The following is a 17,248-nucleotide window of genomic DNA, read 5'->3' on the forward strand; positions in this document are numbered from 1 at the left end:
AAGAGTGGAGGGACTTGAATCCAGGACTGGTGTTTTTCCTACTCTACTTCGCGTGGCCCCTGGCTGCTAGGGTGCTGGGGAACCTATCTGTGGCCCCGTGAGACCTGTGCGGTGACTCTGTCTCCCGGGTGCGCCCCCAGGGGACCAGCTGGGTTTGGAGGCATCGGCTGCCACGATGCAGGTAAAGGTGGGTTGGTCTGTCTGAGGTCCCTCTTTCCCTTCTGCTTCTCTCTCCTCCCTGGAGCCCAGGATTTTTAAGGGCTTCCTCTGTCCTGACACAGGCAGATGATGCCTCAGAAACGAAGACATTTCAATCAACTGGTAAGCTGGGGTTGTGCAGTGATTGATTGATGGCTCCTGTTCCCATAGGAAAGTCCAGCACTCACTAGTTGAAGGGGGAAGGAATTCACCGGGTAAAACGCCAATCTCAATGGACTTGTGCTGAGCTACCAGATGATCTACTGAGGTGGCAGCTAGGAGGCTGTGGGCCAGCCCAAGTGGTGATAACAAGAAAACCTGCCACTTCTGGAATACTTTGTAGGTGGCCAGGTGCTCTAAGGAGCTCTTTGTAAGATTTCATACTCACAAATCCCAGGAGGCAGTATGATTATTCTGCTTTAAGCCATGACAGATCCAAGGTTTTCAGAGGCATCTGTCCTATCCAAGATTGTGCAGTGGACAGAGCGGGGTTCTGCCGAAGCTGCAGCCTCCAGGGCCTGTGACTTCCCCATAGAAGGGGGTGGGGACCACTCACGGGACACACGCAAATAAGAGGGCCCAGGGAGACCACATTATTCCTCAGACTCTCAGGAGACCTTGAACAGCTTTAGGATATTGGAGAGTGGGAACTTCCCTGCTTCTTGTCCAGGTCCAAAGAGGGGATCCAAGGTTTCATTCGGAAGGCTTTTTTTTTAAATCAATTGTTTTTTGTTTTCAGAACTAAGGTGGAAATGACCCTGCGAGGAAGGAAAAAGAGCACAGCCTGCCATGGCCACACAAATAGAACATATATGCTGGCCAAAGGTACATCAGTCCCCTACCCCTCCCTTCAGTGAGAGAAAGGCCCTTTCTGAACTGGAGGCCTATTAAAGCATTCCACTGGGGAATTCTCTGACCCTTCTGAAGGGACACTGTGAGAACCTTGTTCCTTAGAATGCAGTCACACAAAGGGTTTTGTGCAAATACTGAGCCGTGATTCTATAAATGCAAAGGAGCATTAGGGATGGTATGTGAACAAAAGCTGGACAGAGGATGCACGCCCAGATGCTGTCTTGGCCAGGTTGCAGTTTGAATGATCTAATGTTTTCTGGCTCCTTCTTGCTTTGCTTTTCCAATTTGGTTCGAATATTTGCATTACTGTATTATTTTCCCTGTACAATTGCTGTTGTCTGTACACAATTAGGTCATTTTCATAGTTGGGTGAGGAGACTCTTCAGACATGAGATGAGCTACGGCTGAGCTGGTTCTCTCGTGGGATGTGTGTTCAGACCCCCATCTTGCTGACTGCAAAGGCTCTACCTGCATCCAGGATCCGAAAGTTTTAATGTAGGTCATTCAACCGAGTGGAAAGAACCACAGCATCCCTGCGTAATGGTGGGTAAGCACATCTTGTTTCTATAACTTTTGGGTTGATTTGCTGATCTAATCATGCTGTTCCTTGGACCAAATCTAACCCTGGATCATAATGCTCCAGACAAAAGAAAGGGCTGTTTCCTGGCAGCCTGTGGCTTCTCTGGTCTGTGGAAGGTCTGCTGAAGTAGACCCTGAGCAAGGCAGAAGGAAAGGGAAGTACCAGGGTGAGAGGAAGGGCAAGCTGCCCCCAGAGGCAAACCCAGAAAAGCATGTGGATGTTCAAGCCAGTACAAGAGGCTGAACTTTGACCAAGGACTTTGAAGAAGGAGAGAAAGGGGATCCCAAAAGAATGGAGGCTTATTTTGCAGATGAAAGCTGACTTGGGCCATGTTCACAAAGGGCTCTGCAATCCCTCACCGGGTGAAATCTCAGATACACATGCCACTAATCCAGCTTTCTTAGCTCTCCGGAATTTGTGGCCCTTTGGGCAAAGCCAGTGCTACATTTTTTGTTTGTGCTGCCTTTAAAATCAGGTGGGGCCCAATAAATGGAAAAGACAGGCTGTGATTAAAGTCAGGGGGGAAGCCCCCTGACTCTTAAAGTGCTTTGTAATCAGACATGACCACACCTGGCTCATCGAGTGTGGCTCTGGCAGGCCCATCTCTCTGGCTCAACCTTCTCAGGGCTCCTGCTTGCCTCCTCTCCCCATCCCTTAGATCGGAATCTACGACACCGACCTTGTTTCTCCTCTCTTCTTTCCTTTTTATCCAAATAATCCATTCATCGTTTGTTTACTTGATATTTGATCACCTTCTGTGTCACATATGTTGTAGAAGCTGGGGTTACAAGTGACTAAGTGACTAAGGAGTCACTGCTCTCACAGAGCTCAGTCTAAAGAGGAGCGCCGACCACAAAGTGTGGTGGGCACCACGTGAAGGGAAGCCCACTTTCGGCATCTAGCAGTGGCTGAATCAGGAGGCAGCTAAGACTCAAAGAGATGGCTCTCATAGATGGCTGACGACAAGACTGGAACTAGAGAGACCATTCAGGACTCGAAGCCTGGCCTCCTGCCACCACTTCTTTCCTGAGACTATCTAGAGCCCCACAGTGGGTCTTTTTGGGTCTTTTTCATCCAGTTGCACAGAGTTCACACTTACCCTCCTCCCAAGACAACGCCATTCCCACCTAACTAAAACTCACATTTGTCACTATAGCCAGATAATGTGCCCTACCTCTGAGAGCTGATGTGCTGATAAACTGAGCTGATAGATACAAAAGGGCTTCGAGAAATGTCCTGCAATACAATTCTAAGCGCTAAAGCTACTATCAGAATAGCATTTAGTTCCACTGACAAATCAGCCAAGGATTAGCCACTAGTCAATACCAGCTTCTGTGGGAGTGAAGCTATTGAAGCTATCTTCAGGGAGATAGTATGGCTCCCTCCCTAAAGGAATTTATGACAAGCTGATGGTACAAAGGCAAAGAGAAAACAAAGTAGGTATTTATGGAGTTCTTGTCATGTGGTTTTGCTTACGGTATCTCAAATAATCCTCACTATCTAGGATATCGGCATATTTTCTTCCTGGACGGAACGCCCTCCCCCAACCCCTGTCTGTTCAAGCACAATATAGCATAGTAGCTGAAAGCCCTGCATCAGGACTCAAACTGCTTGAATTCATATCCAGGCATAGCCAATTGCTTTCTGTATGATGGGGAACATTACTCAAATTCTCGATGTTTCAGTTGTAAAATTGAGATGTTAAGAAGAGTACCTATTTTATGCTTTCTTGGAAGGAGAATGTGACCATACATGTTAATACCTGCCACAGTGCTTGGTCCAGAGGAGCATGAGATAAAAGTTAGGTATTATTATTATTATCCAGCTCCAACACCTTTTTATCTAAAAAGCCTTACCAGACCCCCCGTTAAAATTGGTCTCTTTTACACCTACATCCTTGCATCACTGTGGGCATGCCTCTCAGCATATTTTTATGTGTACCTGGTTATTAGTGTCTGATACAGAAGAACCAATAAAAATGTTGATGGTTGGATGAATGGATGTTAATGTCTCCCAGAACTGTATCACATATTCACAGAAGGCAGAATATTGTGTTTCTAGCTATATAGACAGAACATCTGGATATCCTAAATAAGATATAACAAATATACTTTTAAATGCATAACCAAACTCTCATGCAAATTAGGGAAATCCTCTTCACACACATGCATGTATGTGCACGGACTGGATTCAAAATGATAGACTGCCACTGGAGCCCTACTGCTTTGGAAAGTCTGTCTAACCCCGCAGTGACTTTGAGGCTTGGTTTTAGGGGCATTATGGGAGACAAGAGACTAGGCTTAGTGCCCTCAAAAGATGGAGAGTTGGAATAGAGAATTCTGCATAAAAGTGAGACTCACGAAAGGATACTTACTAAAGGAAAGAACAGACTAGGAAGGAAAAAAGCCTGCCTATCTGCAATGAAGAGAAATGAAAAACTTTGTCTGTTTTAGCCTGGACTCATAAGATGTTAAAACACAGTCTTTCCTGGGGCACCTGGGTGGCTCAGTGGCTTAAGCCTCTGCCTTCGGCTCGGGTCATGGTCTCAGGGTCCTGGGATCGAGCCCCACATGGGGCTCTCTGCTTGGTGGGGAGCCTGCTTCCCCCTCTCTTTCTGTCTGCCTCTCTGCCCACTTGTGATCTTTCTCTGTCAAATAAGTAAATAAAATCTTTAAAAACAAAACAAAACAAAACACAGTTTTTCCCTCATACAAGTGTAGGATTTGAAATTTATACTATCTACATGGTCTGGGAAACTTCAGCTGTAAATTAGTTTAAATTGACCCCAGGTTGGTAGCACATGAGGGCACCTGGCAGAAGCAGATCTTTTGTGGAAGGGCATTCCACAGCTTCATAGGAATCTAACAGATAAAGTCCTACTGAACATAAGATCACAATTAAAATTATAACTGTGCTAAGAAACACACAAGCTACCCTGAGTAAAAGCCAGCAGAAACCACAATGAACAGAATTAGACATTATACAACTGTTATCGTATACAAAATATTAACTGTTTAAAATGTCTAAAGCAATAGAAAGGGGGGGGGGGAAACACATGAAAAAAGAATAAACAGAATCTAAAAAGACCAGGCAGAATTGAGAAAAAAGCCAACTACTACTTCTGAAACTAAAAAGTATAATCATTAAAATTAGAAACAGGAAGTGGGTACAAGTAGAATAGATACAGATAAAGAGAGAATTAGAGAACTGAAAGATAAATCTGAAAACATTACTCAGGACACAGCAAAAAAGGGGAAGGCAAAGAAATGAGAAGCAAGATGTTAAAGAGGCCCCAAAGAAAAAAATAGAAATGTGATAAAGGCAGTATTTAGAGAAAAGGGCTAAAATATTTCCAGAATTAAGGGAAAGAAGTAGGCTTATTTAATCTTTGAATCTAAAGCATCTGGTAAGTGCCTGGTACATAGTCAATGCCTAATAAATGTTTGTTAAGTTGAACTGACACAGTGTTACAGTATTTGCTCACCGATTACTTCATATACCTATTTATTTAAAAAATTCACCAGAGACACAGTTGTGAACAAAATAGACAAAATCCCTGTCTTTACTGACCTTGTGTTCTGTATGAAGAAGGCAAATAATAAGCAAATGAACAAACTAATACTCAAGATCTTTTTGATTATAAGAAGTGATATGAAGGAGTCAAAGGGTTATTTAGTAGATATATTCCGACAAGGATTTCATTAAAGAAGTGAGACCTCAATGATAGGAAGTCAAGTGAAAGAACACATCCTAAGCAAAGTATATAGCAGGTGCAAGGGCATTGAATGAGAAATAATGTGTTATTTTCAAGGAAGATAAAGAAGCCAGTGTGTCCAGAGTTTCATGAGTGACATGGAGAGTGATATGAAAGTGATCTGAGAGATGGGCAGGAGAAATGAGATTTTTTTTTTTTCCCTGAGAGCAGCAGGAAGCCACTGAAAGGTTTTAAGTGTAGGAAGCAGTGTGCTCTGTCACCTTGGCCACTGTGTGGTGTGGGAATGGATTGTAGTGGGGACAAGAATGGAAGCAAGGAGTCTCGCTGGTGATTTCAGTTGTCCAAGCATAAGACAACAGAAACTTAGACAGGATGATGGCTGTGCTTATGGAGAAAAATGTTTGGATTTAACTCCCCCCCCCACCCCATGTAAAAGGTGAAGGAAAGAAAAGGAGGAATTGAGCATGATTCCTGTTTTTGGACTGAGCAACTAGGTGAAGGGTGGTGCCATTTTCCAAGATGGAGAAGAGCAGATGAGTAACACTTGAGTGGGGGTCGGGTAGGAACATGAAACAGGAGTTCTGTTTTGGGCATGTTAAACTTGAGAAGCTTATCACACATCTAAGTAGACAGCTGTATATAAGAATATGGAGGAGCTTAGGGAAATGAGCCCCAAGTGAAGGAAAGGTCCTATTTTGAGAAGTACGTTTCCTTTAAGATCTTCTTCGTGTAGGCTTGGATAGGAGTACACATAGGAGACTGACCACTTCCAGCTCCAGACCCTGTGGGAATAGTCAGTGTAGCTCCAGAGTTCAGGAGACTCTGCCTGTGCTGTGCCCAACCCTGCAGTGGAGTCTTAGATGGAATCTTCTAGCTCCATCTAAGCTCACTGCTTTTGGTAGCAGCTGTAGTTTTAAACCAGTTTGCATTCTGAAAGATGCCAAAAGACTGAGTACAAAAACAGCATGGTGACAAACCTAAGCCGCTCTTGTGTGAGGAAGGGTGGAGAAGTCATCCTATAATCTGGCTCCCACCCACTCCCACCCACCAGCTCAGAGCATTGTATCTGAGAGATCCAAGGGAGTAAAGTCAAGAATATGACGCATCAGGAGGTACAAAGAAAAAGGAGATCCCAGCATGAGGTAATGACTGTAAAATGCCATAGCCCATTATATAAGCGAAAGTGAAACCTCTGAGGAACAAATAAACAAAGGGTATCATATTGATATAAAAATACAAGAAGCTCACTCTGTGGTTGCTGACACACATCACTGTGGAAACAAAACCATGTCCAAAGTGGCTATGGTTAAACTTGGAACCACATGACAGGAGCTTTAGGAAGTTCCAAAATAATCAAGAATAATTTGAACAAAGTAGCATTCTTCCCCAGGCTTATGATTTTGAGAGAAGGGATAAGCATTCCTTTGGAGAGGAGGGACAACAATTCAAGGTGTTAGAGTGACTCAAGGTTCATTTGAAGAAGGAAACTACTGCACCCTTGGAAAAGGGCCATCAGTTGACTGACATTAGTCAGGATTCACTCTCAAGGCCACGAGACTATAGTAGAATACATTCCTTCTCAGCAACCCACCCCCCGTATATGTGCATGTATGTATATGTATATATCCATCCTCACTGAGAAATCTTTTTTCATTGTTCAGGAAAACAAAGACTATCACTTTAATTCTGTACCTGATCATGTCCACTTTACCTTGGCCACTAGAAAACTCAGAACCAGATTAAGTACATAACACTGTAGGTAAGCATGTAGCCTGTGTGGCAACTTCACTGTTGGCTTCATCTTGCTTTTATACCCTTATTTTTCTTTCATTCACCATTTTCTGATTTAAAAACAAAAACAGTGTATTTGACCTACAATGTGTTTTGGAATAAAGTAGAATACAAATAAATAAACTTTCTGCCCAAACAAGGCAGCACAAAAAGCAGGCAGTTGGTGGTATTATGCCATCTCCATGAGCCAAAGAGGTTCTAATTACTGTCTGTTAGACACTCACGTCAGAATCATTAACTTCATTAGATAGACAGGAATCTTGCTTCAGCCATAAACAAGATGACAAATTAATGTTCATGAACAAAAGAAGGAGGTATTCAAGGTAAGAAGGGTCAGAGCCAATAAAAACAACCAAAAGTGCAATTCTAATTCCTGTAGGGGGTGATTTCCACCCGGTCAAGGGTAAAGCTTCCAGGAGGAGCTCCTCGGGCCTGGCTGGGTGGTTCTCTTACAGAAACTTGGCTGTGTCCTGGGTATAGCTGGTCCCTCAGCTTCCACCTACTGGGCTTGATCACACTCTTGTCTAGACAAGTGGGTCAAAACCTCTGGAAAGGTTACTTTGGTTTCTGATGATTTCTTTGCATTTTATAGTTTTTATTCATTTTTTTGTTCTTTTTTTTTTTTTTTTAAAGATTTTATTTATTTATTTCACAGAGAGGGATCACAAGCAGGCAGAGAGGCAGGCAGAGAGAGAGATAGAGGAGGAAGCAGGTTCTCCGCTGAGCAGAGAGCCCGATGCGGGACTCGATCCCAGGACCCTGAGACCACGACACGAGCCGAAGGCAGAGGCTTAACCCACTGAGCCACCCAGGTGCCCCTTTTTGTTCTTTTTTAAATTGACAAAGTTATTCAACTTTTTTAAATTATAAAAGTAACATAAAGGCAATAAAAAAGTAATACCAAAGATATAAAATATAAAACCAAACTTCCTCTTTTTTACCTCCCATTCCATTGCTTCTCCCCATTCATCAAGAGTAACTGTTCAGTATGGATACTTCTCAATCTTTACTATGCATACTGAGACATATATACATATACTCACAAAGTTTATGTACAGCTTTCTGTGTTTTCAAAGAATTTTTATTCACTTTTTTGTAACTTGTTTTTTGCACTTACTAAAATATTAAGGATTCTATTTCTATTACCTACATACAACCACATTTTTTATAATGGCTCCTGAAAGAATCATGAGTTAGCAGAACTATACCGTAATATATTCAGCCTATTAAGGAACATTTAAGTTGTTTCTAATATTTTGATAGTACAAATTAACGTCACAATGAACATTCTCATACTTGTATCCTTTTGCTGTTTTTCTTTCTAAAGAGAACTGCTGGATCAAGGTATGTATGGGTTAAATTTTGATAGGCCCTGCCAAATTGCCTTCCAGGAAGATTGACCAATTTGCACTTCTACCAACTATGAAAGAGTACCCTTTGTTCACTTTCTCATCAACAATGGAGAGTGCCAGTTTTTAAAATTTTGGCAGAACTGACAACAGCATGGTACTTATTTTAATTTGTCTTTGGCCAGTAGTAAGGCTGACTGATCTTCATTTTTAGTCCTTCCTTTTACTATGGCTACAATGAAAGACAAAATGGGACGTGGGGTTTTGGTTTATTTCTTTTTAATAGAGATGACCATCAAAACAGTGATATTTTGAGCTACTGACCCTTATAAAGATGCACATGTGAATGTTACACATTTCCATGTTAGGAAAGTCAGTCATAATTGAACTCCTAAGGTCAAATTATACTTGGATTCACTTAATGGCTTTGGTCCAAAGCATTAAAAGATGTCAGAACTGTATTCTGATAATGTTCCCTTGTACCACCATTATTATACTAACAGTTGTATGTAACAGAAACAACTCTGACCAAATTATGGAAAAAGAAACTTATCAGATAATTACCGGAAGCCCACTATTGAGTTAATTAATGGATGACTGGGCCCCCAGGAACAGCATGGTGGTCTCACAGCAGGCATGGTATGGCTGGAAGGTCACTTCCACACAGCAATTTTTTTTTTAAGTTTCTTGATCTCTATGCTTAAAAGCTAATTCTCTCTCTCTCTCTCTTTTTTTTTTTTTTTTTTTTTTTTTTGAGAGATAGAGCACATGTGAGCAGGGGAAGGGGCAGAGGGAGAGAATCCCAAGCAGGGCTCCATGCTCAGCATGAAGCCTGACATGGGGCTTGATCTTATGACCCCAAGATCATGACCTGAGCAGACACCAAGAGTCAGATGCTTAACCAACTGAAGCACTCAGGCACCCCCAAGAGTCTAATTCTAGGGATAAAGCATTTTATTGGCTTAACTTGGGCCTCAAGGGAGGGCAGGTTCTTAATTACAAACCTAACTGAATCCAACAGGAAAGAGATCCTTCTTCAAAAGGAAACTGAAGGGGCGCCTGGGTGGCTCAGTGGGTTAAAACCTCTGCCTTCGGCTCAGGTCATGATCCCAGAGTCCTGGGATCGAGCCCCACATCGGGCTCTCTGCTCCGCGGAAAGCCTGCTTCCCCCCCCCCCCCCCTCTGTCTGCCTCTGCCTACTTGTGATCTCTGTCAAATAAATAAATAAAATCTTAAAAAAAAAAAAGACTCTCTCCCTCTGCCCCTTCCCTTCTCTCAAAAAGAAAAAGGAAACTGAAGTCCAGTTAGGAAGTGAAATGGATGCTCATTAGCTAAAAACCAAATAAACAAAACCATCCCCCACACTCAACTTTTCAATCATCATTTCTTCCCTTTACCTTGTAAACTTGCCCAGTCCCCAGTCATACAGATAATCTTGACAGACAGCATGCTCCTCACATCCAAAAGGGGAGCCTATGGGGCAGAAAAATGGAGACCATCCTATTCATTACATTTTGTGCAATGCTTGTTCAAGATCTTTCCACTTTCCCAGGCCTGGGATTAAAATATTTAGGTCTTAGAATAAGAACAATAATCCTGAGAGGTTTTTTTTTCTTTTTTTCAGATTTTATTTGTCAGAAAGAGCAAACGAGCGAGGACAAGCAGGGCGAGCAGCAGGCAGAGGAAGAAGCAGGCTCCCCACCGAGCAAGGAGCCTGATGCAGAACTCAATCCCAGGACCCCGGGATCATGACCTGAGCCGAAGGCAGACACTTAACTGACTGAGCCATCCAGGCATCCCCCCGAGAGGTTTTAATATTGGTCTTCACTTTCTTCCTTCTCCTTGGTTATCCTTAAATGCACAGGAATTCTCTTTATTCATTTATTCATCCATACAATGACTATTTATAGAGAGCAAACTTCTGCTAGACATTGTTCTAGGTGCTGAGGGAGCAGCAATGAAATGTTAAGACAAGGTCTCTATCCTGGTAACAGATGAGGCTGCAAAGAGTAAGCAAGGTTGGAATTTGGATTTTGGACTTTATCTGAAAAGCAACAGAAAGTTACTCAAAGGTTCTGGGCAGGCAAGAAATATGATCAGATTATACTTTGGGTACACCATTCTAAATGCTGTGTAGACAGAGTGGATTCCAAGGATCAAGAACAGAAGCCAAGACACCAGATAGAGGACCAATGAGGTAGTTAGAAAAGACAAGACAGTAGCCTAAACTGGTTTGGTGGTCACAGAGATACAGAGATACGCACAGAATAAAGAGATATTTAGGAGATAGAATGAAGAGGATTAGGTGATTAAAGTATTATAGGAAAGAGACAAAGATAACTCTGTTTCTGGTATGCGCAACTGGATGACTAGAGGTGACAGTGGGTGGCCCAGGAGGAGCTGGTTAGAGGCAGGTGGAGAAAAGGATAAATTAGCTGTGGGTCACACTGAGTACATGTGTGATTCTCATCTCAGGTTAGGTGCCTGGTCTCAAGTTCAATAGAGAGATTCAGAATATGGAGTTACCAGTGGGCATGAAGCTGAGGAGTTAGAAGATGCTGCCCAAGGAGAAGGTGTAAATTGAACAGAGAGGGTCACCAACACTGAACTCATTGTTTAAATAAGAGACCCTGGAATATTTTACCTCAAGAACTGTAACTTCTGTATTCTGTGGAGCCCCACATCAAGTCTTCTCTGTCGCAGTTCATTCTATAGACTGTAACAATGGCCAGCTCCCTCATTTGAGATTAATAAATGAGGCAACGGTCCTGGTAGATCCGCCATTTGCTTCAGCTTATAGAAAGATTCTCAATTAGTTCTGCTCCATCCATCTTGTCTGGACAAAGAGGTGTTCCTCAGTCATGCCCATATTCTCACACAAATTGTCCAGGTAGGTGCCCCACCTTAGTTCAAGGGCTTACAGATTTCCAGGGCCATTGGACCCCAGGCTATACAGGCTATGGACTGGTGGTGGTGGGATGGTGGGGTCAACCCTGAGGAGAGCACAGCCCTGACTGAGCCCCTGCCTTCTACTCTATTCTTTGTCCTCATGGCAGATTTGAGGACGGCATTCCCTCCACACAGTGTGGTCGCAGTTGCCCCTCTCCTGCCTTTCTCCCTCACTTCAGTGCTAGGTTATCCAGTCACTGGATATGAAAAACTGCACTTGCCACATCCTTTGGGTCTTTGTTTCTGTTTCTATCTGAGGTACCAGAAAGAGAGAAAGAGAGAAAAGAAATACACAGGAAGCACATTAGCAGGCTGGGCTAGGATTGTGCTGCTCTTTCAGACGATGGTTCACCTACAGCTGATTCAGGGATCAAGCTGGAGTTCTCAATATTGCCTGAAGAGACCCAGAAGGCTGGGAATATGGGCGAAAGATGAGACACCTAAGCTGCTGAAAGCCACACAGAGGCTTGGTAAATACATGCACAATTTAAAAAATGTTTCAGCGAAAATATAGGTGTCTCCAGTTTAGCCCTCCCTGTTAATCTAAGGAATCGCTTGAGCCTTGTGGCCTAGTGCATGATCCCTGCTCTGACCGCGGCTGCCCACGAAGGGCCTCAGTGAATTCCTCTTGGAGCCTCCAGACCTCCTTGGCTGGCAACTTGTTCCTCTTGGGACAGTTTCGCCTGAGTTGAGCAGCCTGGCCCCCAGCTGTGCGCCGGCCCTCTCTCCGGTAAGAGGAAACGCTTTCAGTTTAGTCCATTAACACAAACATTCAAAAGCAAACATTCAAAAGCCACAGATCATGTTCACATAAATAAAACAGGATTGAGGAAAGCTTCACCCCAAGAAACCAAAGGGGTATTTAAAAAACTGTCCCTGCCTTCCAAGTAGGCAGGCAGGCAGCAAAAGCCACAGCTATTCCAAAGGCTTGTGTGCCTGGTAGAGCTGGGTGGCGGAGGCCACAGACCTTTGAAGAGGAAATGCCATCCCCGGGACAGGCAGGCAGCCAGGCCCTGAGTCCTGAAAGTACCAGAGAGAAGCAGAAAGCAGTGAAGAGGGGGAGTGCAGTGAGGCAGTGCAAAAGGGGAGAAGGAAACAGAGCAAATAAATGGGGAGATTCTTCCCAACTAGGGTCTCCACACCCAGACCAAAGAGTCACTAGACAGAGCAATTCACTGTGCCCCTGAGATGAAGCCCGGGCATGGAGAGTCCTGGGCGGTGGGCACAACCCAGGGTGACTAAGGCTTTGAGGAGGGGAGTGTGTCGTCGCTGAGGGGTGGAGAGGGGTGGTGGTGTCTGGGCTGAGAGATGCCTTTGCTTTGAATGCTTCAGAGGAAATTAACTTTACAAGGTGCCTCCCTGTCTCCCAGAGTTATTAAAAGAAAGGAGGGAGCAAAGAAGAAATGGAAAAACGGTAATATCTCAGGAAGGGCTATGTGAGCATAACAGAAGGAAATGAGAAGAAGGTTAAGTGATGAATGTGCAACCTCCCCTTAGGGAGGAAAAACTCTGAATGTGACTTTGAGCAAATGGAAAAGAAACACAAAAACCAACGTGGCAAAGGGCACAATGCACCTGTGCACATGCACATACACACATGCACACCCCAGCTTTGAATGACTAGAGATAAATGACTAATTAAATACCATAAAACCTTCAAGAGTCTGTTCCTACTCCTGTCGCAAGAAGGGAACACTGAATCCTCAAGGAATGGCAGTTGGGGGAGGTGGTGTAAATCATGGGGTCACCAGAAGGGATAAATCTGGAAGGCTCTGCAAGTCTTAAGAGTGGGGCCATTAGACGGATAGCTAGGCACTGAATATTCTTTTGTTGATGAAGAAGAAAACTTACTACATCGAAAAACTCTTAAAAAACCCTGAAACAGGGGTGCCTGTGTGGCTCAGTGGGTTAAGGCCTCTGACTTTGGCTTGGGTCATGATCCCAGGGTCCTGGGATCGAGCCCCTCATCGGGCTCTCTGCTCAGCGGGGCACCTGCTTCCTTTTCTCTCTGCCTACCTGTGATCTCTCTGTCAAATAAATAAATAAAATCTTAAAACAAAAACAAAACAAAACCCCGAAACAAGAAGGAAGCCAACTGAAGCCATCTATTTCATGGGGTAGGAAGCCAGGTGTTTTCCTGCATGTGAAAAAACTGGGACTTAAATTTTAAACCCCTCCTGCCTGACAGTAATCCTCAGATCAGATGAGGCTACCTTTGCCCAACTCTGGTAAGCCCTGCCAGTGTTTGAAAGCACAATCCTTAGAAGCCTGTGCCTGCCCAGACACATGCATCCAGTAACTTCTTAGATTTAAAAGTGTATTCAGGTAGAATGGCAAATCCCAGGTTGACAAAAAAACCAATACACTGGGAGAGAAACAACCCACCTATTGCTATTCTGTCTCTGCACTCCTAAGTCTTTTAGTCCCTCAAAGCCACTAGGATGGCAAGTCTAGAAGGACGTTGATGCCTCTAGAGGTGACACTCAGGGTGAATGGCCTCCTCATGACAGAGACACCCCATGGCTTCCAAAGAGCACTGTGTTTAGCCCACTGGTAAAGGAAACAGCTCTAGATGGTTTCTGCTGGCTCCTTCATCCAAGCTGATCCCTGAACCCTCAAAGTGCCACTCCTTCCAACATGGAAGCCGTAAGAGGGTTAGGAATTTTCTTCACCAAATTAACAGAGTATCCCGACTGCCATACTTCAGGATAGAAACTGACAAAAGTATACAAGGTCATGATGGGTAGCTCCATTCTTCATGGGCTAATTTTTATTTTCCAATTTTTCTTATTATTTTGTGTATCAATAGATTTAGGAACAATCATAGCCACAGTATACTGAAAGTCTGTCATGTGCCAGATGTTACATATGTATCTTATATAATTCTTACAACTCTGAAATGTGTACCATAATGTTTCCTTGGTTAATTGAGGCTCATAGAGGCCGTATAGCTTGTGAGAGGCTATACAACTAGTAAATCATAGAGTCATGGTTTGAACTCAGCTCTGCTTAACTCTCAAACCAGTTCCTTTTATCAGTATACTAGATAGGCTTCAGGGGCAAAGATAGTTTTGTTTCTGTAGCAGGCAGAAACTAGTAAGAAATTCCATCTTGAAATCTTTGACTAGTGTAACTCAATGTTCTGCCTCTGATATTGACCAGCAGGGACATTAGGTGACAAGGCTAGGATACTGTATTAAGAAAGTCAAATAATCCCCTACCTTTTTTTTTTAAGTTTTTTTTTTTTTAAATTTGACAGAGAGAGAGAGAGTGCAAGTAGGCAGAGAGACGGCAGAGAGAGAGGGGGAAGCAGGCTCCCCAATAAGCAGAGAGCCCGATGCAGGGCTCGATCCCAGGACCCTGAGACCATGACCTGAGCTGAAGGCAGAGGCTTAATCCACTGAGCCACCCAGGCGCTCCTCCTAAATACCTTTTTATCATTCATTAATCTATGTTAAATCCATTAATATTTTCAGTCTACATAAATCTCTTGGATCCTAGGTTCTATAAGTTTATCATTTTATTCATTTACTACATTTATATGTCTCCTGAAACTACTTTTGTTGTTTCAAGGGAAGCCCTCATACTCTAGTATTCCCAGATTTATTTGTTTACGCATTTATTTATTTTAAATATTTTGTTTATTTGAGAGAGAGAGGGAATGAGTGGGGAAAGGAGCAGAGAGAGAGAGAGCACGAGCAGGGGTGAGGAGCAAAGGGGGAGGAAGAAGCAGACTCCCCGCTGAGCAGGGAGTCACACATGGGACTCGATCAAGACCTGAGCTGAAGGCAGACACTTAACCAAAGCCACCCAGGCACCCTAATATTCCCAGATTTAATAAAATTGCTGATAGAATCAAGATAAGATTAAAAAAAAAAAAAATCTCAACAGACCGGAATGAAAAGGAGTAGGAATAAATTACAAATCACTGAGGTTCCACCAGTCAGGCTATTGATTAAGGAATTATGGTTAAAAAAGAAGATGGACACTGTCATTCAGTGGTCTGCCGTGGGATGTGGTAATCTCGGGCAGCCTGAAGAGAAACATGAAGTCCAGGACAAAGGGTGGGATAACTCTGGTTTAGTCTTTGCTGCCTATATAGTAAGTAATGTTCTAGACACACAGGTTTAATAACAATAAAGATGTTTGAGTATTAAATTAAAAAAGAATGAGAAAATGTCAGCATGATTCAAAACCGCATTCCATGAAATTTAAGTGCATGTGTGCGCATGTGTATGTGTTGAGGGAGAAGTGGAGGGGGGCAGAGTAACTGACTTGAACATTCAAAGGTGGGGAGTGGATTCAGATGGAAGATTGGAACCAAATGGAAAGAAACTGCAAGGGGCTGATTTTGTGCAGTGTAAGGGAGAGTTTTCTTAAGGGAGAATTTTCTAACTCTCAGAACTGCCAAAATGGAATGTGCTACCTCAAATGGAGATAAGCTTCCCATCTGTGGGGGTAATCAGAGACTGAATGACCCTTTGTGAGAGATGCTGTGGAGGGAATTCTGACATTGGAGGTGGGTGAGGGTGTGGAAGTGGCTTCATGATCTTCAGGATCCCTCCCAGTTATCAGATTCCACACTTAATATCTCTTCTCAACCTTCCTTCACCGTCTGAGCAATCCCTACATAAGCCATTAATCTCTCAAAGCTTTAATTTCCCCTTCAGTAAAAGCATTACATAAAACCTATGAAATCACAGTTTGATGTGAAAGTACTGGTTATATTTTACTAAGATTCATCATAATAATTATATTTATGAAAATAAAAAATATTCATGAATCACCTAAAAATCACTTTGCTTACCTCCTCAGGCACCTTGGGAGGCCCTGGACTAACTGATCTCTATGATCCGTTTAGGCATCGGATGCCACAATTCTATGGTTCTGCAGACTTGAAACACACATGTTGGAGGTGACCGTAAAGGAGAGCTGTTTGGAAAAGATGACAAAACCACTAACAGGAGGTGCTCATTTGAACTTTCTCACATTCTATCACTTGGGAAATTGTTACTGCTGCGGTTGGAATGAGGAAAGTAAGCATGCCAGAAGGACTGCAGAATGATAGGAAAATGTTACTAGGATCATCTCTCATCTCCACTTCCAGTTTGATTCTCAGGCTGCCTTCCCCTGTGGCACCATATATGGGTACATATTCCCATGTAAGTTAGCCCAATGAGGAAGAGAGATGGAGTTCTAGCATTTCTAGTGAAAAGCCAGAGGCCCACCCTCGAATGGACTGACATGCCCATTCCTGAACCAATTACTTTGGCTGAGAGGGTGGAATGGGGAGAGGGGTATCAATCCCAGCCAAACCATACAGCTCTGAATGAGGACAAGTAGCTCTCAAAGGAAATGTGGAGCATTAGATACAAGGACTAAGCAATGTTGGATAGTCCAAACTCTGGCCACCTAACATCATCCCACAGCTTCCAAACATCCAGGCCACATTCCTTTCCCAAAGGGAGATAATATAAGAGCTCATCCAGTTACTAAGGCTAGATCCAAGTCCAATATTTATGTCAATGTGCAAATCATGTCAAGTAACTCTTCATGGTTCAGTGATCTATGGGCAAAGAGTGAGCTTAACCACACCCTCTATATAATAGGAGAGAGAAAACAGAACTGCAATAAAAATTCCAAATTGCAGAGGGGAGAATGTGAAACATCCAGTGGCCATCAGTCCTCACACATATTACAATCTTTTTGGACAGAAATGGCAAAGACTCCCTCTCTTGCAGTGAAGTGAAGGTCTGGGGTTGTCTCAGTTTCACTCTCCAAGTGGATCTCCCTTGTCCAACCTCTTTAGAGGAC

At 43.3% G+C, this 17,248-nt stretch overlaps 1 protein-coding gene across 1 annotated transcript in view; it reads right to left on the bottom strand.

Annotated features, from left to right (window-relative positions):
* Positions 1-9,880: 9,880 nt before the first annotated feature.
* LOC111143597 (zinc finger HIT-type containing 6) overlaps positions 9,881-17,248 on the bottom strand; it is a 73,919-nt gene continuing 66,551 nt past the window's right edge. Inside the window, exon 12 of the transcript XR_002640337.1 lies at positions 9,881-9,958. The gene's annotated coding sequence lies outside the window, so the exon portion shown is untranslated. The remainder of the gene's footprint in view (positions 9,959-17,248) is intronic.

This window comes from Enhydra lutris, unplaced genomic scaffold (assembly GCF_002288905.1).
Source record: "Enhydra lutris kenyoni isolate GAN:26980312 unplaced genomic scaffold, ASM228890v2 scaffoldscaffold9, whole genome shotgun sequence".
NCBI classification, from domain to species: domain Eukaryota; kingdom Metazoa; phylum Chordata; class Mammalia; order Carnivora; family Mustelidae; genus Enhydra; species Enhydra lutris.